General features: G+C 42.0%; 1 long non-coding RNA gene across 1 annotated transcript in view; it reads left to right on the top strand.

The window, feature by feature from the left end:
* The first annotated feature begins 260 nt into the window (after window positions 1-260).
* LOC135229555 (uncharacterized) overlaps window positions 261-27,360 on the top strand; it is a 45,604-nt gene continuing 18,504 nt past the window's right edge. The window contains exon 1 of the long non-coding RNA XR_010320243.1: window positions 261-375. This is a non-coding gene — a long non-coding RNA (uncharacterized LOC135229555). The remainder of the gene's footprint in view (window positions 376-27,360) is intronic.

Genomic DNA, 27,360 nt, shown 5'->3' with positions numbered 1-27,360 from the left:
CCATCTCCAGATCTTTTCAACCTCTGAGCTGGTGGGTTACAACGGCCCACCTTTCAGTTAGCCAAGCACTTAACCGTTGCACCTCCAATACTTAACTCTGCGCGGGAGAGGGCCCTCTCCTGACGTCTCCCGTCTCCTCACTCCGCACACCTTGGCGTTGTCCTTGCTTCTAGACCCCGCCCTCCCCTCTGGAGGCCCAACCCCCCCACGCCCGCCCCCTACCCGGGCCGCTGGGCGGGGCCAGCAGCCATGTTCCTCGCCCTCCAGCCAGTTACTCACGGAAGCGCCCGGACGGGTGGTGAGGGGCCCGGGCCGGATGGCGCGGCTTAGAGCGGACGGTGTTCGTGCTGCTTTCTGTGCCGTGGTTTCTGAAAGGTAGGAAACTCCGGCAGCTGGGTGGAGGGGCCCGCTCCCAGACTGAACAAGCCCGGCCCCTCGAAGGTGTGGAGGGAAGGTGCCAGGAGGGCGGGTCCCAGTCCCAGCATCCCGTGGGCTCCAGAGGTTGGGGAGTCCGGACGTTGGGTTAGCAGCTGGCATCGCCCCCTCCGGCGTACCCCGTCCCGAGTGATCCCCTGGGGCGGATGCGGCGCGGGGGCGGGCGGACGCAGCCACTCTAGGGGCTGCGAGAGGGAGAGAGGGAGCCTCTGGCCCGGGAGACTCAGCTGGTCTGCGAATTTACATCCCAATGGATTTGCGGGGGGGGGGTCCAGCCGCGGGATCCAGCTGCGGAGTGCCCTCGGGCCTGGGGGCTTGAAGAGCTTGGGGAGAAAGGCTGTGTCCAGGGCTGCGCCAAGGTCCCTCCTCTGCCAGGGGCGGGTTTGCGGGCCAAGCTGGGGGATGGGCGCCTGCCCCCCCCGCCCCCCACCTGCTCCCTGTGCCAGGGGGGAAACCAAGGCCCAGAGTTCGCCCGGGGGGGGGTGAGATTCCAGACTGAGGGCGGGGCACTCGCCCCCATTCGTCCTCCCACCCCCACCAGACTCCGTAGGGTGCCAGGGACAGGGGAGAGAGGGATCCCCCACCCAAGGCCATGCTGCCCCTTATTGTTTTGGGCGCTGTGCCTGGGAGGCTGAGGCACCCCGCGCCCGCGCCAGCTGGTCTACTCTCGGGGCTGGGGCGTCGGCGCGGCCCCGGCCCCACCTGGAAAGGAAGGGGTCCTGGGAATCTGTGGAGCAGCGCGGGGATCCTACTCCTTGTGGAAGCAGCAGCGATTCAGTGTCTGTTAACAGTGTGGATGCCGGGTCCCGCTCCCCCTCTGGGAGGCGGGGGTGGGGGTAGCAGGAAGGGGTCCTGAGCAACCAGGTCGTTTGTTAACTTAAACATTTGTGCGGCGCTGTGTACCGGTCGCTGTGGACGCGATCTCTGGTGCTGAGGGGATTTGAGGGTTCCTCAAACTGGCGGGATTTGGAGCCTCTACCCTGGTGGCAGTGGGTTCAGTGGGTTACCCTGGTGGCGTAGTGGTTAAGTGCTAAGGCTGCTAGCCAAAAGATTGGCCATTTGAATCCACCAGGCGCTCCTTGGAAACTCTGTGGGGCAGTTCTACTCTGTCCTATAGGGTCGCTGTGAGTCAGAATTGACTCCACGGCAGCGTGTTTTTTTTTTTTTTTTTTTTTTTAGGTTGGAGGAGATTAGGTGTCTCTCGGGCTGACATTTGAAGGTCTGGAGCTGGCCGTTTATGAGGGTTTATAAGGATTTATAAGGGTTTTAAGCGCTCCGGCCATGGGCGCCAACCCGATCTTCCAGCCCCTGCGGACGGACTGCCCCTCCCCCCGCCCCGGGGGGATTGGCTGCTCTGGGACCCCGAGCCCAGAGGGCAGTGAGAAGCTGACAAACGTGAGTGATGTCCTGCAGGCTCCAGTCGGCGGGGCAGCCCTGCTCACATGGTCTCAATACGGGCAGTCCGCTTCATGCTTGGGGGGTGGTTTCCGGATGTTCACTCGTGTCCCCCCACCCCGTGCAGGGCGACAACTCTCCTCTGGACGGGGACCTAGTAGAGGCCTGCAGGGCATCAGGGTGTGGAGCGGCAGAGCTTGGGCGGGGAGGGCGCGGCCCTGCAGGTTCCTGTACGTGATCACGGCAGGGGGGTGCGGGTCGTGAAGGCTGGGCCTGGTCGAGGACCCACTAGGTCTCGCAGAAGGAGTGGGTTAGGATAATAACAGCATTAATGGGAGTATTGAGAGAGCGCCCTGGGGCGTTGGGTCCCTCGGGAAGAAAAGCTTCTGCTATCGCCACTGGAGCGGTACCCAGGTCGGTCCCGGCTTAGGTCCAGGAGGTTCCCATACTCAGAGGGCCTGGTGGGCAGAACAGAACCGGCGGTGCGCACGCCCTCTCGCGGCCTTGCACCGAATCGCTGAAGTTCAGTGACAGGCGATTCTAAGCCATGGTTTTGGAACTGAATAGTGAAGCAGAGCAAAGAAATGATGCAGTGCCTTGATGGGACCGGTGGAGACAACAAGAAGCAAAGCACAGCTCAAACTTCAAAATTCCACTGAGTGTTAGTACGATTTGGAGGGAGAAAATAGACGGAGAGTCGAGAGGCCCAGAGATGCAGAAGGGTTGGAGGATTAGGGTTAGGGGTTAGGGTTTGGTGCTAGGGGTCCAGGTTTGGGGGTTAGAGGTTTGGGAGTCAGGTTTAGGGGTATAGGTTTTAGGTGGTTGGGGGTTGGGGTTAGGGCTCGGGTTACTCGGCTCGGGCACAAGTGGTTTAGGGTTAGGGTTAGAGTGAGGCTGAGGTTGATTCCCAGTCTTGTGTACCGTCTCTTCCTTCACCAGAGTTACCACATATGTGTCGTTTGGTTGGAAACCCTGATGGCGTAGTGGTTAAGAGCCACCGGTGCTAACCAAAGGTCTGCAGTTCAAATCCACCAGGCGCTCCTTGGAAACTCTATGGGGCAGTTCTAATCTGTCCTATAGGGTCGCTATGAGCTGGAATCAACTCGACGGCAGTGGGTTTGGTTTTTTTGGTTATTGTTTAGTTGGCTTTTCTCTACCCGCTCTTCGTCTCCCTGGTGAACATCAAAGATTGTTTCTGTGCGTAAATGTTTTCATGATAGTGGTCACTTAATGTATATGTCGTTTTGTGATTGACTTAGTATGATGCGCTCCAGATTCATCCATGGTGTTAGATGTTTCGGAGATTCATCATTGGTCTTTATTGTCGTGTAGTGTTCCACTGTGTGTATGTACCGTAGTTTGTTTATCCGTTCCTCTGTGGATGAGCACTTAGGTTGTTCCCATCTTTTTGCTACTGTGAATAATGTTGCAGTGAACACGGGTGTGCATGTGTCTATTCCTGTGACTGCTCATGGAAACCCTGGTGGCTAGTGGTTAAGTGCTATGGCTGCTAACAAAAAGGGTTAGGGTTTGGGCTTAGGGATGTTAGGGTTAGGGTTGTTAGAGTTAGAGTCCTTAGGGTTTGGGTTAGGGGTTGGGGTTTGGGGGTTAGAGTTTAGGGTTGGGTTTTTTGGTTAGGGTTTTTGGGTTGGGGTTAGGTGTTAGGTTTAGGGTTTGAGGTTAGAGTTTGGAGTTACAGGTTAGGTGTTAGGGGTTGCAGTTTGGGGTTTAGGGTTTTGGGGGTTTAAGGTTTTGTGGTTTAGTCATTAGGGTTTGGGTTAGGTTTTAGGGATTTAGGTTTAGGCTTGGGGTTGGGTTTGTTTGGGATTTGTGGTTTGGGGTTAGAGGGTGGGTGTTAGAGGGTTGGGGTTTAGAGTTTGGGGGTTAGAGATTGAGGGAGTCAGGGTGAGGGGTTAGAGGGTGAGGGGGTTAGAGGTTGAGAAGATTATAGAGTGAGGGAGTGAGAAGGTGAGGGTGTGAGGGGGTGAAGGTTAGGGTTTAGGGTTAGAGGGTTTAGGCTTAGGGTTCAGAGGCTTAGGGTTGGGGGTTAGGGTTTGGGGGTTCAGAGGTTGGGGTTGGTGTTGTAGTTAGGGTTAGAGGGTTAGGGTTAGAGGGTTAGGGGTATAGTTTAGAGATTTAGGGTTACTGGTTAGGGCTAGGGTTTAGGGGTTCAGGTTTAGGGGTTTAGGATGGGTTTGGGGTAAGGTTTTAGGGTTTAGGGTTAGAGGGTTAGGTTTAGGGCTTAGGGCTTAGAGTTTAGGGTTTTAGGACTTAGGGTTTAGGGCTTAGGGCTTAGAGCCTAGGGTTTAGGCCTTAGGGTTTAGGGTTTAAGGCTTAGAGTGAGGGTTAGGGCTGGGGGCTGGGGTTAGGGTGTAGGTTTTAGGGTTTAGAGTTAGGGTATTAGGGTTAGAGGGTTAGATGACTTAGGCTTTAAGTTAGGGTTTAGGGGTTAGTGGTTGGGGTCAAGGGTGTTAGTGTTTAGGGTTTTGGCATTTAGGATGTTAGGGTTAAATGTGTTAGGGCTAAGGGTGTTAGGGTTTCGCGTGTTAGGGTTTTAAGTGTTATGGTTTAGGGTTTAGGGTTGTGTTAGGGTTAGGCTTAGGCTCATTCTTAGGTTTAGGGCTAGGGATTTGAGGTTTAGTGTTTGGGGTTGGGTTTGGGGGTTGGGGTTAGAGGGTTAGGGTTAGAGGGTTAGAGTTAGAGGGTTAGGGTTTTGGGTTAGGGTTTCAGGTTAGCATTAGAGGGTTAGGGTTCGAGGGTTAGGGCTAGAGTAGTTAGGGTTAGGGTTGTTAGGGTTAGGGTGGTTAGGGTTTAGGGTTAGGTGTTAGGGTTTAGGGCTTACGGTTAGGTTTTGGGTTTGGGCTTTGGGGCTTGAAGTTTGGGTTTAGGGTTTTGGGCTTAGAGTATAGGGTTTATTGTGTATGGTTTTTGTGTGTAGTGTTTTGGGGTGTAGGTGTTTAGATTGTAGGGTTTAGGGTATATGGTTACGGTTTGGGTTAGGGCTAGAGTTCAGGGTCTTGGTGGTTAGGACCTAAGGGCTTAGGGTCTTAGGGGCTTTGGGGCTCAGGGCTTAGGGGCTAGAGTTAGAGGGCTAAGGCCAGAGGGCCAGAGGGCCAGGGTTATGGTTTGATTCCTGGCTGGCAATTTTTTTCCTTCAATATTTTATGTAAGTCATCCCATTGCCTTCTTGCCTCCATGATTTCTGCTGAGTAGTCCAAGTTTATTATTATTTACTTTCCTTTGTTGGTGACTTCTTTTATCCCTAGCCTCTCTTAAAATTCTCTTTATATTTGATTTTGGCAAGTTTGATTGTTATATGTCTTGGTCACTTTCTTTTGAGATCTACCGTATGTGGAATTCGATGAGCATCTTTCATGATATCAGGGAAGTTTTCTGCCAACAAATCTTCAACAGTTCCCTCTGTATTTTCTGTTAGCCCTCCCTGTTCTGGTACTCCAATCACTCATAGTTATTTCTCTTGATAAAGTCCCACATGATTCTTTGGATTTCTTCATTTTTTAATTTCTTTTATCTGGTTTCTCTTCAAATATATTGGTCCCAAGTGTTTTATCTTCAATCTCAGTTATTCTGCCTTCCAGTTCTTCAATTGTGCTCTTCTTACTTTCTGTTGAGTTTTCTATCTCTGTAATTTTATTGTTTATCTTCTGAATCTCTGATTGCAGTCTCTGTATGGTTTCTTGCAGCCTATTAAATTTTTAATTATATTCTTGAGTAACCTTTTTAATTTCTTCGGCTGCTTTATCTGTGTGTTCCATGGCTTGTTCTGCATTTTGCCTCATTTCCTTCCTGATGTCTTTAAGAGTTCTGTATATTAATCTTTTGTATTCTGCATCTGGTAATTCCAGGATTGCACCTTCATCCAGAAGATTCTTTGAGTCTTTCTTCTGAGAGCTTGTTGAAGCAATCATGGGTCAGCTTTTTTTTTATTTCAATAATTTTTGTTGTGTTTTACGTGAAAGTTTACAAATCAAGCCAGTCTCTCACATGAAAACTTATACACAACTTCTTACATATTCCCAATTACTTTCCCCCCAATGGGAGAGCCCACTCCCTCCTTCCACTCTTTCTTTTTGTGACCGTTTTGCCAGTTTCTAAGCCCCTCTATCCACCCATCTCCCTTCCAGGCAGGAGATACCAACATTGTCTCAAGTGTCCACCCAAACCAAGTAGCTCACGCCTCACCAGCATCCCTCTCCAACCCATTGTCTAGTCCAATCCATGTCTGATGAACTGGCTTTGGGGATGGTTCCCGTAGTGGGTAAACGGAAGGTGTGGGGGCCATGATCACTAGAGTCCTTCCAGTCTCAGTCAGACCATTAAGTCTGGTCTTTTTATGAGAATTTGGGGTCTGCATCCCACTGTTCTCCTGCTCCCTCAAGGGATCTCTGTTATGTTCCCTGTCAGGGCAGTCATTGGTTATGGCCCGGCACTATCTAGTTCTTCTGGTCTCAGGATGATGTAGTCTCTAGTTCATGTAGTCCTTTCTGTCTCTTGGGCTCGTTATTATCTTATGTTCTTGGTGTTCTGCATTCTCCCTTGATCCAGGTGGGTTGAGAATCATTGATGCATCTGAGATGGCCGCTTGTTAGCATTTAAGACCCGAGACGCCACATTTCAAAGTGGGATGCAGAATGTTTTCTTAGTAGATTTTATTATGCCTGTTGACTTAGATGTCCCCTGAAAACATGGTTCCCAAACATGTGCCCCTGCTTTGCTGACCTTGAAGCGTTCAGTTTATTTAGGAAACTGCTTTGGTTTAGTCCAGTTGTGCTGACCTCCACTGTGTTGAGTGTTGTCCTTCCATTCACCCATAGTAGTTCTTGTCTATCTCTTTAGTAAATACCCCTCTCCTACCCCCCCTCCCTCCCCCCTCTCATAACAACAAAGGAATATGTTCTTCTCAGTTTAAACTATTTCTCAAGATCTTATAATAGTGGTCTTATACACTATTTGACCTTTTGCAACTAATTTCACTCAGCATAATGCCTTCCAGGTTTCTCCATGTTATGAAGTATTTCACAGATTCGTCACTGTTCTTTATCGATGTGTAGTATTCCATTGTGTGAATATACCATAATTTATTTATCCATTCATCCATTGATGGGCACCTTGGTTGGTTCCATCTTTTTGCTGTTGTAAACAGTGCTGCAGTAAACATAGATGTGCATATATCTATTTGTGTAAAGGCTCTTATTTCTCTAGGATATATTCCGAGGAGTGGGATTGCTGGGTTGTATGGTAGTTCTATTTCTAGCTTTTTAAGGAAGCGCCAAATTGATTTCCAAAGTGGTTGTATACCATTTTACATTCCCACCAGCAGTGTATAAGTGTTCCAGTCTCTCCACAGCCTCTCCAACATTTATTATTTTCTGTGTTTTGGATTAATACCAGCCTTGTTGGAGTGAGATGGAATCTCATTGTAGTTTTGATTTGCATTTCTCTAATGGCTAATGATCAAGAGCATTTCCTCATGTATCTGTTAGCTGCCTGAATGTCTTCTTTAGTGAAGTGCCTGTTCATATCCTTTGCCCATTTTTTAATTGGGTTGTTTGTCTTTTTGTGGTTGAGTTTTAGCAGAGTCATGTAGGTTTTAGAGATCAGGCACCGGGCGGAGATGTCTTAGCTGAAAACTTTTTCCCAGTCTGTAGGTGGTCTTTTTACTCTTTTGGTGAAGTCTTTAGATGAGCATAGGTGTTTGATTTTTAGAAGCTCCCAGTTATCTGGTTTCTCTTCGTCATTTTTAGTAATGTTTTGTATTCTGTTTATGCCATGTATTAGGTCTCCTAATGTTGTCCCTATTTTTTCTTCCATGATCTTTATCGTTTTAGATTTTATGTTTAGGTCTTTGATCCATTTGGAGTTAGTTTTTGTGCATGGTGTGTGGTATGGGTCCTGTTTCATTTTTTGCAGATGGATATACAGGTACGCCAGCACCTTTTGTTAAAAAGACTATCTTCTCCCCAATTAACTGACACGGGGCCTTTGTCAAATATCAGCTGCTCATATGTGGATGGATTTATATCTAGATTCTCAATTCTGTTCCATTGGTCTATGTGTCTGTTGTTGTACCAGTATCAGGCTGTTTTGACTACTGTGGCGGTATAATTGGTTCTAATATCAGGCAGAGTGAGTCCTCTCACTTTGTTCTTTTTTAGTAATGCTTTACTTATCCACGACTTTTTTCCCTTCCATATGAAGTTGGTGATTTGTTTCTCCATCTTTTTAAAAAATGTCATTGGAATTTGGATCGGAAGTGCATTGTATCTATAGATGGCTTTTAGTAGAATGGACAATTTTACAATGTTGTCTTCCTATCCATGAGCAAGGTATGTTTTTCCAATTACGTAGGTTCCTTTTGTTTTTTTGCAGTAGTACCTTGTAGTTTTCTTGGTATAGCGGTTTTAGTTTTTGGTGAGGTTTATTCCTAAGTATTTTATCTTCTTGGGGGCTGCTCTGAATGGTATTCATTTGATGATTTCCTCTTCAATGTTCTTTTTGTTGATATAGAGGAATCAACTGATTTTGTACGTTTATACTGTAACCTGAAACTCTGCTGAACCCTTCTATTTTAATAATTTTCTTGAGGATTCCTTAGGATTTTCTGTGTATAAGATAATGTCGTTGGAAAATAGAAATAATTTTACTTTTTCCTTACCAATCTGGATGCCCTTTATTTCTTTGTCTAGCCCAGTTGCTCTGGCTAGGACCTCTAGCACAAGGTTGAATAAGAGCGGTGATAAAGGGGATTCTGGTCTGTTTCCCCTTCTCAAGGGAAATGCTTTCAGGCTCTCTCCATTTAGGATGATGTTGGGTATTGGCTTTGTACTAATACCCTTTATTATGTTGAGGAATTTTCCTTCTATTCCTATTTTGGTGAGAGTTTTTATCATGAGTGGGTGTTGGACTTTGTCAAATGCCTTTTCTGTATCAATTGATAAAATTATTTGGTTCTTGTCTTTTTTTATGTGGTGGATTACATTAATTGTTTTTCTAATATTGAACCAACCTTGCATACCTGGTATAAATCCCACTTGATAATGGTGGATTATTTTTTTGATACGTTGTTGAATTCTATTGGCTAGAATTTTGTTGAGGATTTTTGCATCTATGTTCATGAGGGATATAGGTCTGTAATTTTCTTTTTTTGTGTTGTCTTTAGCTGGTTTTGGTATCAGGGTTATGCTGGCTTCAGAGAAGGAGTTAGGTAGTATTCCGTCCTTTTCCATGCTTTGAAATACCTTCGGTAGTAGTGGTAAGTCTTCCCTGAAAGTTTGGTAGAACTTTGCAGTGAAGCCATCAGGTCCAGGGCTTTTTTTTGTTGGGAGTGTTTTGATTACATTTTCAATCTCTTTTTTTGTTATCGGTCTATTTAGTTGTTCTACTTCAGTGTGTGTTAGTTTAGGTAGGCAGTGTGTTTCTAGGAATTCATCCATTTTTTCTAGGTTTTCAAATTTGTTAGAGTACAATTTTTTGTAGTAATTTGATATGATTGTTTTAATTTCAGTTGCATGTGTTGTGATATGGCCCATCCCATTTCTTATTCGGGTTATTGGTTTGTTTTCCTGTATTTCTTTAGTCAGTCTGGCCAGTGTTTTATCAATTTTGTTAATTTTTTTCAAAGAAGCAGTTTTTGGCCTTGTTAACTCTTTCAATTGTTTTTCTGTTCTCTAATTCATTTAATTTTGCTGTACTTTTTATTTTTTGCTTTCTTCTGGTGCCTGACAGTTTCTTTTGTTGCTCTCTTTCTCTTTGTTCAAGTTGTAGGAACGGTTCTTTCATTTTGGCTCTTCTTTAATATGTGTGCCTTTATTGATATAAATTGACCTCTGAGCACTGCTTTCACCGTGTCCCAAAGGTTTTCATAGGAAGCGTTTTCAGTCTCGTTGAATTCTGTGAATTTCTTTATTCCCTCCTTAAGGTCTTCCATAACCCAGTCTTTTTTGAGCAGGGTATTGTGCAGTTTCCAGGCATTTGATTTCTTTTCCCTGGTTTTTCTGTTATTGATTTTTACTTTTACGGTCTTTTGTTCAGAGAAGATGTTTTGTAATATTTCAGTGTTTTGCATTCTGCAAAGGCTTGTTTTATGACCTAATATGTGATCTATTCTAGAGAATGTTTCATGTGCACTAAAAAAAAAATTATACTTTGCAGCTGTTGGGTGGAGTGTTCTGTATAAGTCTATGAAGTGAAGTTGTTTAATTGTAACAATTAGATCTTCTGTGTCTCTATTGAGCTTCTTACTGCATTTCCTACCCTTCACCGAGAGTGTTGTGTTGAAGTCTCCTACCATAATTGTGGAGGTGTCTATCTCACTTTTTAATTCTGTTAACGTTTGTTTTATGAATGTTGCGGCTCTATCATTGGGTGCATAAATATTTAATATGGTTGTATCTTCCTGGTAAATTGTCCCTTTAATCATTACGTAGTGTCCTTCTTTATCCTTTGTGGTGGATTTAACTTTAAAGTCTGTTTTGTTGGAAATTAATATTGCCTCTCCTGCTCTTTTTTGATTGTTGTTTGCTTGATATATTTTTATCCGTCCTTTCAGTTTTAGTTTATTTGTGTCTCTAAGTCTAAGGTGTGTCTCTTTTATGCAGCATACAGACTGATCGTGTTTTTTTATCCAGTCTGCAACTTTCTGTCTCTTTATTGGTGAATTTAGTCCATTTACATTAAGTGTAAGTATAGGTAAGTATGAGTTTAGTGCTGTCATTTTGTTGCCTGTTTTTGACAATTTCATTTTTCCATTTACTTTTTTGTGTTGAGTTTTCTTTGTAGAATGTGTGTTCCTCCCTTTTATAGTAGTTGAATTTATTTTGCTGAGTCGTTATGTTTATCTTGGTTTTTATTTTGAAGTATGGAATTGTTAGACCTCATTGTGGTTACCTTAATATTTACCCCAGTTTGACTAAGTAAAAACCTAACTTGTTTCACCCCATATCACCTTGGTTTCCTCTGCATATGTAAGATCTATGCCTCCTGTATTTAGTCCCTCTTTTTTGACTGTTGTAATCTTTTACATAATGACATCAATGATTCCCTGTTTTGAGTAATTTTTTTTTAATTAATCTTATTTTGTTTTTGTGATTTCCCTATCTGAGTTGATATTAGGATGTTTTGTTCTGTGACCTTGTATTGGTATCTGATATTATTGATTTTCTGACCAAAGAATTTCCTTTAGTAATTCTTGCAGTTTTGGTTTGGTTTTTGCAAATTCTCTAAGCTTGCGTTTATCTGTAAATATCTTAATTTCACCTTCATGTTTTAGAGTTTTGCTGGATATATGATTCTTGGCTGACAGTTTTTCCTCTTTGAGTGCTCTATATATGTCATCCCATTGCCTTCTTGGCTGCATGGTTTCTGCCGAGTAGTGCAAACTTATTGATTCTCCTTTGTAGGTAACTTTTCGTTTATCCTTGGGTGCTTTTAAAATTTTCTCTTTATCTTTGGTTTTGGCAGGTTTGATGATATGTCTTGGTGATTTTCTTTTGGGATCTATCTTGTATGAGGTTCGAGGAGCATCTTGGGTAGATACCTTTTCATCTTTCACGATGCCAGGGAATTTTTCTGCCATCAGATCTTCCACTATTCTCTCTGTATTTTCTGTTACCCCTCCCTGTCTGGAACTCCAGTCACACGCAAATTATTCTTGATAGAGTCCCCCATGATTCTTAGGGTTTCTTCGTAGTTTTAAATTCTATTATCTGATTTTTCTTCAACTATATTTGTGTCAATTGTCTTATCTTCCAGCTCCCCCACTCTGCATTCCAGTTCCTCGAGTCTGCTCCTCTGACTTCCTATTGAGTTGTCTGATTCTGTGACTTTATTGTTAATCTTTTGGATTTCTGAATGCTATCTCTCTATGGATTCTTACAGCTTATTAATTTTTTCACTATGTTCTTGAATGATCTTTTGGATTTCTTCAACTGCTTTATCCGTGTATACCTTGGTTTTTTTGTAGATTGCCTTATTTCATTTGTGAGGTCATTCCTGATGTCTTGAAGCATTCTGTATACAATTTTTTTTTTATTCTACATTTGGCAATTCTAGGAATGTATCTACATCCGGGAATGATTTTGATTCTTTGATTTGGGGGTTTGTAGAAGCAATCATGGTCTGCTTCTTCATGTGATTTGATGTCGACTGCTGTCTCTGAGCCATCTATAAGATTTTGTAATATTTTCTTTTGTATTTGCTCACTGAGTCTTGTTGTTTTGTTTTGTTACAATACACCCACATGGGCTACTAGATTGTGGTATCGTGATTGCTGTAGCTTTTGAATCACTTACGTCCTATTACCAGCTTGCCTGAGCTGTTACCAGGTATATAAGTGTATGAGCCCATTCACTATTCTTGAATAGAATCAGCTCAGGTGTCCTGATAGCTGGTCACCTAGTGTGTGGTGTAGGCTCTCACCTATTATCTTAGAGGAGTAGTGGTGATGGTTGTATGTGCCAGTTTCTATTAGTGGCAGGGGGTCACATTTCGAGGAGGGCAGGATGCTGACAGCCTTCCTTCAAGTGTCAGTGAGGTAGGTGTGGCTCTATTCTCTAGAGTGCTCTGGTGGGTGAGCTCTGCAGCTGTATCTTAGGCACCCAATACTTGGGTAGATGTCACTATTCTCAGACCCCTCTAGCAGGTGGCTAGGTGGTGTGGGTGGAGTTTCAGCCTTCTTTTCGCTTGTGTGGACCAGTGAGGGCTCTGTTTAATAGGTACAGAGGTATCTGACCTCCAAAACTTGCCTTTCCACTGCTGAGCTAAAACAATTATGGTGAGATCTCTATCAGAATTGCCTTTGCATTATAATAGCCACCTAGTTACCTGTAGGGTGAAAGCCAAAGACGATGGGTCTCTTAATGCCTGGATGGAGCTGATTCTGTATTGTTAATTGCAGTTTAGGGAAGTCAGGGAAGGATTTTTTCTTTGATTGTTAAATGGTACTTTTCTCAGGCCAGGAGAATGGGTTAGAAAAGAAAGAAGAAAAAAAAATCGAGCAGTGCACTTCACTCTCTGGCACAGGGAATTCCAGTCTTAATGAAGCTGGCTGGGGCAATGAGGGGTGGAATCAGATATATAGAAGAGAGTAGCCTGGCAAAATATACAAAGTTACTTATGTTGTTTGGTGAGGACTGTTTTTTCTGAGGTTCCAGAGCATTGTGTAGCTTGCGTGTGCTGGCTGTATCCCTGCTGAGACTGTCCCAGAGGGTTAGGGTTGCGTCCATGCTCACACCATCTCAGGAAGCCACAATCAGCTCCTCCACACTTAGTCCAACACCCAGCACCAAGGTTTCCTTTCTGGGGCGCTGCACTCCAGGCTCCAAAACCAGTTGCTGCTTCCCCGTGGTTTTTCATTTCCCTGCCAGCCGCGTCTGTGTGGAGCCTGCGTGTGCTGCCTGGGTCCCCTCTGAGGTTGGTCCTGAGGTTAGGCCTACATCCGTGCTTCCCTGTCTCAGTAAGCCACAATCAGTCCCACCACTCTGACACCAGGAAACCGGTAGGGCTCAAGGCTGTGCTGTGGGACACTGGCTCCGGAAGTGGTCGTTGCTGCAGTGTGGCTGTTCACCCCCCTGTCACTCAGGTCAACTCCTTAGTTCTGTGTTTGATGGTCAGGGTTTGTAGATTGTCCTTTATGTAATTAATTCACTTGTTTTTTCAAGTCTTTGTTTCAAGAGGGATAAGCGGAAGCTTCTACCTAGTCAGCCATCTTGGTCCTGTCCCCGCATCTGCCTCTTTATGTGATTTGATATTGACTGTTGTCTCTGAGCCATCTATAAGTTATTGTATTAGTTTATTTTATGCTTGCTTTTTGTATCCTAGCTTCTTCCTTTGTTTAGTTTTGGTATACCCAGATAAGCTGCTTGAGTGTGTTAGGTTGATTATTTTCACCTTTGAAGCTCTAATGTACTATCACCAGATGGCTAGCACTGTTACCAGGCATATGAGCCTAGGAGTTCATTTATTTTTCTTGTATGCATTCAACTCAGGTGCCCAGGTAGTTGGTCATAAAGTGTGTGGTACAGGCTCTGCCCTACAGTCTTAGAGGGGCAGGGGTTAGTGGTGTAGGCGGAAGTATCTGGCTGCAGTAGGGGGTCAGACTCTGATCAAGACAGGGGTCTGACAGCTGTCCTCTGAGTGTCTGTGAGGAAAGCACATCCCTGTTCTGTAGAGCACACGGGTGGGTTCTGCAGAAGGGCGATGGGTACCCAATGCTTTTGGTTGTAAGTTCTGGGAGGTACTACTTATCCTTGGAGCCCTGTCACAGGTGGCTAGGTATTGTGGGTGGAGCCACCAGTCCTTAGGCCCCTGATGTGGGTAGGTGAAGACCCTGTTTAATAGGCAAAGCAGTGTCAAACATCAAACACCCATCTTTCCACCGTCCAGCTGAAACAGTTGCAGTCTGGCAACAAAGGCCTATTCTCCTGAAATGGGCCCACACAGGTCCATGCTGGGGTGAAAGGTATTCAAAGCCCATGGACCGTTTGTGCCTGAACAAGAGCTGCTTGTGTCCTGAGCTCCTCAGCTTAATTGAGCTAGCAGATTATCTTTCCCTCAGTTGTGAACTTATACCTTCTTCAAGGACGGAAGAATGGCTCAGAGTGGTACCGGGGCCTATCTCAGGCCCAGGGAAGTTGACAGCCACTGAAACCAGCTTGGGGGTTGGGGGCGTGGTAAAATAAACAAAAGTAATTAGCTTTTGCTGAGAGTGCCGTTCTTCTCTTGTTCTGGAGGTGTGAGTAGTCTGTGCAACTTGCTGTCTTTCCCTGAGCGAAGCGCCTCTGGAACACTACTGCCAGCCCCACTGCAGTCGCTCCAGGGAATGGTGCCTGAGGGTTCCTGGCTATTCAGGTCCAGTAACTCCTCTCCACTTCCAAATAGTCTCTCCCTCCCCCTGCCGTTGAGTCCATTTTCTAACTTTGCCTTTGATGTTCAGGGCTCCTAGCTTGTCATAAATATAATCGCTTCACTTGTTTTTTCGGGTCTTTTTTGTAAGAGGGATCACTGGCAGCATCTCCCTACTCTGCCATCTTGGCCTCGCCTCTCTAATATAATCAACAATTTTTTTAAAAAAGAAAGAAAAGAGTGAAACCTGTAGAAACAACAAATAACAGAATGAGATCCACAGAAAAACTAGATATTTGAACTATCAGACAAAGACAGTGAAATAACTCTATTATGTTCAAAGAAATAAAGGCAAGACTTAGAAATTTGGCAAAAAACTAGAAACTACGAAAAAGATCAACTTAGAAAGTCAACTGAAAACTATAGCTGAAGTTAAAATCTTAATGTATGTATATAACAGCAGATTACAAATGCTGAAGAGAGATTTAGTGAACTGGAAGACATGTTGGAAGAAAATACAGGCATAGACAAAAGGAAAAATATATATAATATAAAAAGGAATAAGATACAGAGAATACAATGAGAATATCTAGCATAAAATACTTTAAGAAGGAAGAAAAAGAATGAGGCAGAAAAACTGAGATCATGGCTGAGAATTTTCCTCAAATGATTAAAGATATCAAGTCACGGATTCTAGAAGACTTACAAAACCCAAACCAAAAAAAAAAAAAAAAAAAGAACAAAGCCACTGCTGTCAAGTTGATTCTGACTCAAAGCGACCCTATAGGACAGAGTAGAACTGCCCCGTAGAGTTTCCAAGGAGCGCCTGGTGGATTCGAACTGCTGACCTTTTTTTTGCTTAGCAGCCGTAACGCTTAATCCCTACGCCACCAGGGTTTCCTTATAAGACCCATGTAGGGTAAATACAAAGAAATTCATAGTAGGACTGCTGAAGCTAAAGACAAAAAACCCCACAAAAAGCAAATAATTGAACACTACTAAAAGATTATCTTTAAAGGACAAACAAAGAAACTGACCGATGACTTCTGTACAGAAATAGTGAAAACTGTAAGACAATAAGATGGTATATTTAAATTACAGAGAGAAAATCCATGGCAACCCAGAACTCTATGCTGAGGAAAAACATCCTTCATGAACGAACAAAGAACTTTTGTTTTCAGACAAACAAAACCTAGATAAGTTAACATCAGCATGCCCACATTAAAGAAAATTCCAAAGGTATTCTTCAAGCAGAAAGAAAATAGGGTGAAAGGCTTAAGATGCAAGAAGGAATGAAAGTTAATGAAATGGGTAAAAATAGAGGATTACTGACTGCATAACATAATAAGAATAGACTTTATTGGGTTTAAAATATGTAAGAAATTAAAATGTATGATAACGACAGCATTTTGACTTTTATGGCTGTATGGTCAGGAAACATGCTGTGTAATATTCTGATGTCTTGGATTCTGTTAATGCTTGCTTTGTGGCCTAATACGTGGTCTATTCTCAAGAATGCTCCATGAGCGTTAGAAAAGAAAGTTTACTTGACTACCGTTGGGTGAAGTGTTATGTTTAAGTCTATGAGATCAAGTTGGCTGATTGTGGTATTTAGGTCTTCCGTGTCTTTATTGAGCTTCTTTATGGATATCCTGTCTGTCATCAGAAGTGGTATGTTGAAGTCTTCGACTATTATTGTGGAGCTATTTCTCTTTTCAATGCTGTTTGAGTTTGTTTTATGTATTTTGGAGCCCTGTCATTGGGTATGTAAGTATTTATTATGATTTTGTCTTCCTGGTATATTGACCCTTTAATCATTATATAGTGTATTTCCTTTTCCTTTGTGGTGGATTTTACTTTAAAGCCTGTTTTATCAGAGATTAATATTGCCACTCTTATTTTTTATTGTTGTCTGCTTGATATATATATATATATATTTCCATTCTTTGAGATTTAGTTTGTTTATGTCTTTGAGTCTATGGTGTGTCTCTTGCAGTCTGCATACAGACAGATCATGTTTTTTAATCCATTCTGCTACTCTCTGTCTCCTTATTGGTGCAATTAAACCATTTACATTTATCATAATTATTCATAGTTATGAGTTTAGTGCTGTCATTTTCGTCTTTTTTGTGAATGTCTTGTTGACATTTTCCTTATTCCACTTAATTTTCTCTGTTGAGTCGTTGTTCTTTGTGCATTTTCTTTTCATCCTCTTCATTTTTGTTGCCTTTGTATTTACTGCTAATTAATTTTTTCTGTGCTGAATCGTTTTTCTTTTTAGTCTTTCATCTTTTTCCTTGTTGTTGCTTTTGTATTTGCCGAAAATTTATGTTTTCCTTGTTTTAATGTGTAGGATTGTTAGTTTCCTTTGGGTTACCTTAACATTTACCTGTTTTTCTAAATTTAAACCAATCTTTTATTTCTTTATATCGTCTTGACTTCCTCTCCATATGAAAGATCTATGACTACATTATTTAGTCCCTCTTTTTTCTCTTAATGTTTTCATCTTTTACAGATCGATGTGTCTGTTTCTACATTTTCAGTGTTTTAGCTTTGATTTATTTGTGAAGTCCCTACGTGGGTTGATATCTGGTTGTTCTGTCCCGTGTTCTAGTCTAGGGTTGTTAGCTGATGTTATTGATTTTCTAACTGGAGAACTCCCTTTATTATTTCTTGTCATATTGGTTAGGTTTTTAAAAATTCCCTAAACTTCTGCTTATCTGGAAATGTCCTAATTTCACTGTCACATTTGAGAGACAGTTTTGCTGGATATATAGTTCTTGGCAGGCAATTTTTTTTTTTTTTCCTTCAGGGCTTTGTATATGTCCTTCTTGCCTGCATGGTTTCTGCTGAGTAGTCAGAGCTTAGTCTTACTGACCCTTCTTTATAGGTGACTTTTTGTTTATCCCTAGCTACTCTTAAAATTCTCTTTTTATATTTGGTTTTGGCAAGCAAGATTATTATATGTCCTGGTGACTTTATCTTGGCATCTACCTTGTGTGGGGTTCAGTAAGCATCTTGGATAGATATCTTCTTATCTTTCACAAGATCAGCGAAGTTTTTAGCCAAGAAGTCTTCAACAATTCTCACTGTGTTTTCTGCTATCCCTCCACCCCCTGCCCCGATTCTAGTGTTCCAATCACTCTTGATAGAGTCCCACATAATTCTTAGAGTTTCTTCAATTTAAAAAAATTACTTTATCTGATTTTTCCTCAAATAAGTTGGCATCAAGAGCTTTATCTTCAGTCTCACTAATTCTGACTTCCAGTGCCTCAATTCTGCTCCTCTCATTTTCTATTGGGTTGTCTAATTCTGAAATTTTATTGTTACTCTTTTGGATTTGCTTGCTGTCTTTCTATGGATTCTTGCAGCCTGTTACATTTGTCATTATACTCTTGTGTAACTTTCTTAAGTTCCTCTATTGTTTTATCTGTGTGTTCCTTGGCTTATTCTTCGTTTTGCCTGATCTCCTCCTGGATCTCTTGAAGGGCTCGGTCTATTAATCTTTTAAATTCTACCTCCAGTAATTCCTGGAATTTTTTTTCATTTGGAAGTTTTCTTGATTTGTTGTTTTGGGAGCTTCCTGAATCCATCATGGTCTGCCTCTTTATGTTATTTGATGTTTACACTTGTCTCTGAGCCATCAATAAGTTATTATATTCATTTATTTTATGTTTGCATACTGAGTCGGAACCTATTTGATGGCACTGGGTTTGGTTTTGTTGTTGTTGTTGTATTGTGTCCTAGTTTCTTGTTTTATTTTAATATGCCCAAATAGGCTGCTTGGTTGAGCTAGTTTGATTATTGGCACCTTTGAAGCTCTTACATCCTGTCACCAGGTGATCAGAGCTGTTACTAGGTATGTGAGCCTAGGAGCCCTTTTACTTTTCTTGTATGGATACAGCTCAGTTGTCCACGTAGTCGGTCACCAAGTGTGTGGTGTAGGCTCTCACCTACAGTCCTGCATAGACAGGGTTGATTGGTGTAGGTACAGGTGTCTGGCTACTGTGGGGGGAATGACTGCCCCTGAGTGTCTGGGAGGAAAGCATGTCCCTGTTCCCTAGAGCACATAGGTGTGTGGGTTTTGCAGCCAGACCATGGGCACCCAATGCTGTTGGTTGTAAGGACTGGGATTCACCACTTATTCTTGGACTCCTGAATTGGGTGGCTAGGTGACGTGGGTGGAGCCACCAACCCTCAGGTCACTGATGTGGGTAGGTGAGGACCCTGTTTAATTGGCAGAACATTGTCAAATATCCCGAACCTGCCACTCCACTTTATAGCTGATACAGTTGAAAACAGGCTTCAGGTATATACCCTGTTGTAGTGTGCTAATGAGGGCCTACGCTGTTGACATGGGCCCACACAGGTCTATGCAAGGGTGAAAGGCACTCAGAGTCTTTGGACCCCTTATGTCTGTGCCTTCCCTGAGTTCCTGGCTTAGGGAAGCTGGCAGATTATTTTTTGTTGTTTGTTCCTGCTCCAGGGCATGTGATAGTTCCTACTTCTGGCCCAGGGGACCCAGAAATAGCCAAAGCTGGTCTAAGACTAAAAACAGAGAGGGAGGAAGCAGGTAAATGGGAGAGATGTTCTTCCCAAAGGGGATGATTTTTGATTTGTGTGGCATTTTAAATGCATGTACTTATCTTTTGCCAACTTAGCACTGCTTTTCACTGGTTCTGGGGGCTTGTGTAGACTTTCTACCACTCGGTCTCTTCTGATGTGAAAAACATGTCCCGAGCGTCACTGCTTGTGTCACCGCACATGCTATTCAATCCAGCCTGCAGAGTGCTGGTTTCTGCCGGGTCAGATCTCTCAACGTCTCACTGCTTCCGAACCATATCCCCCTCCCCCTGCCACTAAGTCCAATTCTGTAACTTCACCTTTGATGTTCAGGGCTCCTAGATTGTCATATATAATCGATTTACTTCTCTGGGTCTTTGTTATAAGAGGGGCTACACAAAGCATCTGACTATTCTGCCATCTTGTCCCCACCCCTACAAGAGACATTTTTAATCACATTCCTGAATCTGACACTATCACAGAAACTTATCTCTGAGAAAATGAAATAGGGATGAGGCAGTAGGCAGAACAAACCCGTTGGGTTGGAGTCGATTCTGATGCATAATGACCCTATAGGTCAGAGTAGAACTGCCTCATAGGGTTTTCAAGGAGCGGCTGTTGCATTTGAACTACTGGGCCAGAGTATATTTGGAGCACTGGTGGTGCAGTGGTTAAGAACTCAGCTGCTAACCAAAAGCTTGGCAGTTTGAATACATTAGCTGCTCCATGGAAACCCTATGGGGGCAATTCTACTCTGTCCTATAGCGTTGCTATGTGCTGAAATCAATTCACCAGCAATAGGTTTGGTTTTTTGGTTTACTCGCCTACATGAGTAAAATTTGTCTTGAATCTCTAAACTTAATTCTAATGTAAGAATGAAATTGTAGCACTTCTCCATAAAGGTTTATCTTAAGTCATCAGGATGAAAACCAAACCCACTGCCGTCGAGTCGATTCTGACTCATCCCGCCCCTATAGGACAGAGTAGAACTGCCCGATAGAGTTTCCAAGGAGCGCCTGGTGGATTTGAACTGCCGTCCTCTTGGTTAGCATTCGTAGCACTTACCCACTGTGCCACCAGGGTTTTCTCGTCAGGATAAGCCTGTGCTGGTTTATTGGGTACCTTCAGGAATTCTTCATCAGTTATATTCACATTAAGAAGGAAAAAAATATCAGAAGGAACTTCATACATCTTCACCCTTCATTTCATGCAAGATTCAGGTGTGTCAGTGAGGATGGTTGTGTGAAATTGATCCCTGGCCCTCAATACTTCTGGAGCATTTCTGTCATTTACTTGTTTCTTTTAATGCTTCTGCAACAATAAACTGCTTGATAATCAGTATTTGGCAGTATTTGTTTTATTGTGTTTTCAAAATATTCTCTTATGTAAATATCTTGTTAATAGCTGGTAGAGATCCATGCATGTCTATAAATTTACTTCTGAATCTTGGAGAATTGACTCGTCAAATGAAAATGATGCAATATATTATTATACATAACAAACATAAATATATGGGCTGTGTTTCCATTTTGTTGGCGACGTTTTAAGCTTCTGTTCTGGGATCTCCTTTTTGTGACTGGTCTTCAGCAATATTCTCTGTGGCACCTAGAATCTGAGTGTGTGATTCCAGGATTGCACTCGTTGCTATAGCGTGTGCTTCCCAGTGGGTATTAGAAAGACATTTTAATGCTGATCATTTCCTATGAAGAGGTCATCGGTGAATACAGATGGCAAAAAATTTGTAAAATATCTGAATAGAAGAAAAAATCATTTTTTTGACAAAAATCCATTGTGATACATCCTACAAAATTAAGTGAATATGCAGCACCTTGGTATGAAAATGGCGTATTCATTACATTCCAGAATTTTCTGTTGCATGCCTTTATAATGCAGTGACATTTCACAGCATTGTCATAGGATTGGTCTCTGCACTTAGAAAAATCAATTTTGCAAGCTTCGCCTAATTAGTGAAACACTTGGTTTGCAATGTCTTTGAGGGCTAATGCGATGTGCTCTCCTGACTCGCTTGGTGCATGTTACGCCTTCTTTCCCTCAAGTTTCTTCAGTTTGTAATGCAAATGTCTAGCCTGTGCCTTTTATGCCATTGTACCTTTGGAAGCAGATAACTTGTGTCCTAGATTTCACAGATGAAGAGGGATTTTTGAATTTTGGACTTGGACTTGATTTAAGACTTTTTCTATGCTATGATGGGATGAGGAAACCCTGGTGGCGTAGTGGTTAAGTGCTATGGCTGCTAACTGAAAGGTCGGCAGTACGAATCTGCCAGGCGCTCCTTGGAAGCTCTATGGGGAAGTTCTACTCTGTCCTATAGGGTCGCTATGAGTCAGAATCAACTGGACGGCAGTGGATTTGGTTTTGGTTTGTGATGGGATGAATATGTTTTCCATTTTCAAGAATGTGATTTGGGGGGGGCCAAAGGGTATAATGTCATGGATTGAATTATGTCCCCCCAAAATGTGTGTATCAACTTGGATAGGCCATGTGAGGTTGTCCTCCATTTTGTGATGGTAATTTTATGTTGAGAGGATTAGGGTGGGATTTTAACACCTCCCTGATCCGAGATATAGGGAGTTTCCCTAGGGTGTGGCCTGTACCACCTTTTATCTCTCAGGAGATGAAAGGAAAGAGAGTTGGGGACCTCATACTACCAAGAGCAGAGCATGTCCTTTGGACCCGGGGTCCCTGCGCCTGAGAAGCTCCTTGACCATGGGAAGATGGAGCACAAGGACCTTCTTCCAGAATCAACAGAGAGAGAAAGCCTTCCCCTGGAGCTGACGTCCTGAATTTGGACTTGTAACCTACTAGACTGTGAGAAAATAAATTTCTCTTTGTTAAAGCCATCCACTTATGGTATCTGTTGTGGCAGCACTAGACGACTAAGGCAGCGATGATTTTAGCTTCTGTTTTGGTGTTTCCTTTCTGTATCTGGTCTTCAGCAATATTCTGTGTGGCACCTAGAATTGTACTTGTTGCTATAGCATGTGCTTCCCAATGTGTATTAGACATTTTAATGCTCAATCATTGCCTGAATGTGTTTTAAGAACAGCTCAGCAGTGAGTAGAGGTGGCAAAAAATTTGTAAAGTAACTGAATATTAGAAAAAATATCAATTGCTTTTGGACAAAAAAAATCTATTGTGATACATCCTACAAAATTAAGTGAATGTGCAGCACCTTGGTATGAAAATGGCATATTAATTTCATTCCAGAATTTTCTGTTGTATGCCTTTATAATGCAGTGACGTAATGGCAGCATTGTCATAGGATTGGTCTCTGCACTTAGAAAAATCAATTTTGCAAACTTCACATAATTAGTGAAACACTTGCTTTGCAATGTCTTTACCAGTATGATTTTTTAAGCTAGCAAATGTGATAAATCACCACACAGGTTTTCTATCTGTTGGAGATACGGATCTTTAAACAATACTTAGCTGGCCTGTATGAGAAGGCTCAGAAGTGGAATCCACAGACAAAATGAAATATCGAGCTATACTTATTTCACTGACAGTAGTTGATTGAACTTCATCACTTATCAAGATTATAAATTTTTTACACATTATTTTAGAATTATAGGATGGATTGCCCTTTCCTGTGTTACCATATTTTGAGATGTGACTTGCTAAAAATAGATCAAATGAGCAACAAGTTGAAGCCAACTTTAAAATTTTCCATTTCGTGGGGACCCAAAGACTTCATTTCTTTTTCACGAAGATAGTCCACATTCAGTGATTGTTAGGACAACAAAGACACATTACAAAATGGCTTTTCAATACTGATGTTCATTAATTTGTGATTCTAGTTCATAAATTAAGCCAGAACAATGTGTTTGGTTTAAATATGATAACATAATCTTTGTGAATTGAACTATTTTCATGTTTACCGATCCTATTCAATTTGCACCAATTGCTAAATTCATCTGTAACAATTCGAGAATTAAATGAGGATGACGGGTTTGTTTGTTTGGTTAGTAGGTTTGCAAACAAAACAATACAGGGAGCTGACTGATGGAGATTGCAGTAGCCACTCCCTCTTATAATTTTCATCATTAACTTTGCACTCTAGAAAAAATTCTGGCTACAGAACTTTGTTTACCGTCCAGGAATTTTCAACACAAATTTACAAGTGGACAACTGTGATGTTGACAATCACTTGGGCCTCTTTTGATCCAGTAATTTACTTCATTGGAAGAAAATTATTCCACAAGGCAGGATCTGCACTTCTGTTATTTATGCGCTCTGCAGATGTGACAATTTAATATTCTTAGTTTCACTTTCTAGATCATTACTAATTTCTTTTTTTTTTACTACAGCAAGAAATAGTTGCAGAATTTGGAACAAATTCTGTTATATTAGTATTGCCATCGTTAATTTCAGCACTAGTGGTACTAGTAGGATGATTCCCACCCATTAAGCACGTACCTTTAATGCAAGAAGTCTCTGCTGATTTATTACATCCTAAAAACGAATTTTGGAATAGTCTTTAGGGATTCACAGATCATTTTCTTTTTATCTTCTGCAGGCTTCCATTTTTGTACGGCACTTAGTTATTGCCGTTTCATTTTGCCTGGATTGAAAATTAATGTCACTTTTTAAATTTGATTCTGCCATAACAATAAATTTGAATAATAGAAAATAAATTTATAAAACCGGAAGTTTATAAAATAAAATTTACTTTAGAATTTAGACATAAACACAAAAAATTTATATTTGAAAATTAAATAACTCATTGCTGTGGATTAAATTTTAACTAACAGTGACCCTATTGGACAGAATAGAACTGCATAGCAGGGCTTCTAAGGAGAGGCTGGTTGAAACCTTTTAGTTTCAGCCAAGCTCTTAACCACTGTTCCACCAGGGCTACATTTGAAAATTAGTAAGTAAAAACGTTAATTTGGACCATGAGATTTTGTTCTTCAGGTCTTAGATAGTCCAAAGAAATAGTACATGATATCCTTCTCCGTGAACTAATTCCTCCTGAAAACAGGTCCAAAGTATGTAGGATGTAGTCTAGCCATCTTTGCTTCTAGGCTAGGGTACATTCTGGTTATACTTCTTTCAGGATAGATTTTTTCGTTCTTTTGGCAGTTCATGGTATATTCAGAATTCTTCACCAACACAATTAAAAGGCATCAATTCTTCTACGGTCTTCCTTATTCATCAGCCAGCTTTCCCACACATACGAGGCCACTGAAAACACTGTGGCTTGGATCAGTTGCATCTTAGTTTTCAAGGTGATGTCTTTGCTTTTCAACACTTTAGAGGTCTTTTGGGCCGATTTGCCTGATGGCAGTGCATCTTTTGATTTCTTAACTGCTCTTTCCATGGGTGTCGATTGTGGATCCAAATAAAATGAAATCCTTGACAACTTCAGTCTTTTCTCCATTGATCATGATGTTGCTCATTGGTCCAGTTGTGAGGATTTTTGTTTTCTTTATGTTGAGGTGCAATCTCTACTGAAGGCCGCGGTCTTTGATCTTCATCAGTAAGTGCTTCAAGCCCTCTTATCTTTTAGCAAGCAGGGTTGTGTCATCTGCAAAATGCAGGTTGTTAGTGAGTCTTCCTCCAATCCTGATGTCGTGTTCTTGGTAAAGTCCAGCTTCTCAGATTATTTGCAGATTAAATAAGTATTGTAAAAGAATACAACCCTGACACACACCTTTCCTGACTTTAAACCACGCAGTATCACCTTTTTCTGTTTGAACGTCTACCTCTTGATCAGGTTCCTCATCAGCACAATTAAGTGTTCTGGAATTCCCACTCTTCGCAATGTTATCCATAATTTGTTATGACCCAAGCAGTCAAATGCCTTTGCATAGTCAATAAAACACAGGTTTAAACATCTTTCTGGTATTCCCTGCTTTTGGCCAGAATCAATATGACATCAGCTGTGATATCCCTCCTTCCATGTCCTCTTCTGAATCCTGCTTAAATTTCTGGCAGTTCCCTGTCAATGTACTGCTGCAGCTGCTTTTGCATGATTTTTAGCAGAATATTACTTGCATGTGATATTAATGATGTTGTTTGATAATTTCCACATTTGGTTGGATCACCTTTCTTAGGAATCGGCGTAAATATGGATCCTTTCCAGTTCGGAGGCCAGGTAGCTGTATTCCAAATTTCTTGGGATTAGACAAGTGAGTGATTCCAGTGCTGCATCCATTTGGTGAAACATCTCAGTTGGTATTCCGTCAATTCTCGGAGGCTTTTTTTTCTCACCAATTCCTTCAGTGCAGCATGGACTTCTTCCTTCAGTACCATCGGTTTCTGATCATATGCTACTTCCTGAAATGGTTGAAGGTCGACCAATTCTTTTTGGCATAGTGACTGTGGGTATTACTTTCATCTTCTTTTGATGCTTCCTGCATCATTTAATATTATACCCGTAGAATCCTTCAGTATTGCAACTCAAGGGTTGAATTTTTTCTTCAGTTCTTTCAGCTTGAGAAATGCTGAGTGTGTTCTTCCGTTTTGGTTATCCATCTCCAGATCTTTACACATGTCATTATAATACTTTTTCTTCTCAAGCCACCCTTTGAAATCTTCTGTTCAGCTCTATTACTTCGTCATTTCTTCCTTTCCCTTTAGCTACTCGACATTCAAGAGCAACGTTCAGAGTCTCTTCCGACATCCATTATGGTCTTTTCTTTCTTTCCTGTCTTTTAAAGGACCTCTTGCTTTCTTCATGTGTGATGTCCTTGATGTCATTCCACAACTCACCTGGTCTTCAGTCATTAGTGTTTACCACATAAAATGTATTCTTGAGGTGGTCTCTAAATACAGGTGAGATATACTCAAGGTCATACTTTGGCCCTTTTTGACTTATTCTACTTTTCTTCCGTTTCAACTTGAACTCCCATATGAGCAATTGACAGTCTGTTTCACAATCGATCCCTGGCCTTGTTCTGACTGATGATATGAGTTTTCCCATCTTCTCTTTCCACAGATGTAGTCAGTTTGATTCCTGTGTATTCCAACTGGTAAAGTCCACGTGTATAGCTGCCGTTTATGTTGTTGAAAAAAAATATTTGCAGTGGATGAGTCACTGGTCTTGCAAACTTCTTTCATGAGATTTCTGGCATCATTTCTATCAGCAATGCTGTATTTTTCAACTACTTTTCCTTCTTTGTTTCCAACTTTAACATTCTAATGACCAGTAATTATCAATGCATCTTGATTGCACGTTTGATCAATCTCAGGCTGCAGAAGTTGTTTAAAATCTTCAATTTCTTTGTCTTTGGCATTGGTGGTTGGTGCATAAATTTGAATAGTCATATAAACTGGTCTTCCTTGTAAGTGTATGGATATTAGCCTATCAGTGACAACATTGTACTTCAGGCTAGATCTTGAAATGTTCTCTATGATGATTAATGTAACGTCATTCTTTTGACTCTGGTGGAATATCCGTGTTTGTAAGACTGCTCACAGACTGTTTCACCAGAGAGTTTTCCGGTACTGCAATATCTACCACTAATCTCTGTGATCCCTGTGAACTGGCAAAATAAGAATAGTGCTATAGATTTCTTCCAAATACAGAAAACATAATTATGAAAATGTTCTTGCCATTGATTATGTTCTTTACCAATCCGTTCCGATGGGATTTTTGATACTTCACTCGAAAAATGAGTCCAAGGTACTGTGATGTGATTGTTTACTTTGTGTGGCCTTTCTAGCCATGGTCTTATAACATCCACCCTGGTGCTTGGGCAGGACTGTGTGATAGGGTAATTGTGGCTCACCAAGGGGATTGTTTAGTTTTCCCTTCAAAGAGAACCAGTTCCAGAGCAAAGAGGAGGCTTCAACTCCCATCAAGGAAGAACAGCCAGGAGCTGAGCATATATTATGGACCTGAGATCCCTGCACTGAGAAGCTGCTAGAAGCAGGAGACTGAGATAGAGAGAGGAAGCTGTAACCCTGAAGACGGTAAGATGCCATGGCAGGAGAGACCAAGCAACAGGGACCCGGCTATAGGAGATGCTGGCCCAGGGAGAAGGAAAGCTGAGTGCCTTTGGAGAGAGGCCCAAGGCCAGGCAGAGGCACGCCTATGAGCACAGGAGGGAAGAGGTTGTCCTGATAGAAGAAATGTATTCT

Source organism: Loxodonta africana, unplaced genomic scaffold, assembly GCF_030014295.1.
Source record: "Loxodonta africana isolate mLoxAfr1 unplaced genomic scaffold, mLoxAfr1.hap2 scaffold_379, whole genome shotgun sequence".
In the NCBI taxonomy this organism is placed as follows: Eukaryota; Metazoa; Chordata; class Mammalia; order Proboscidea; family Elephantidae; genus Loxodonta; species Loxodonta africana.
The sequence above is the reverse complement of the archived record's forward strand: the minus strand, read 5'-3'. Positions and strand labels throughout refer to the sequence as shown.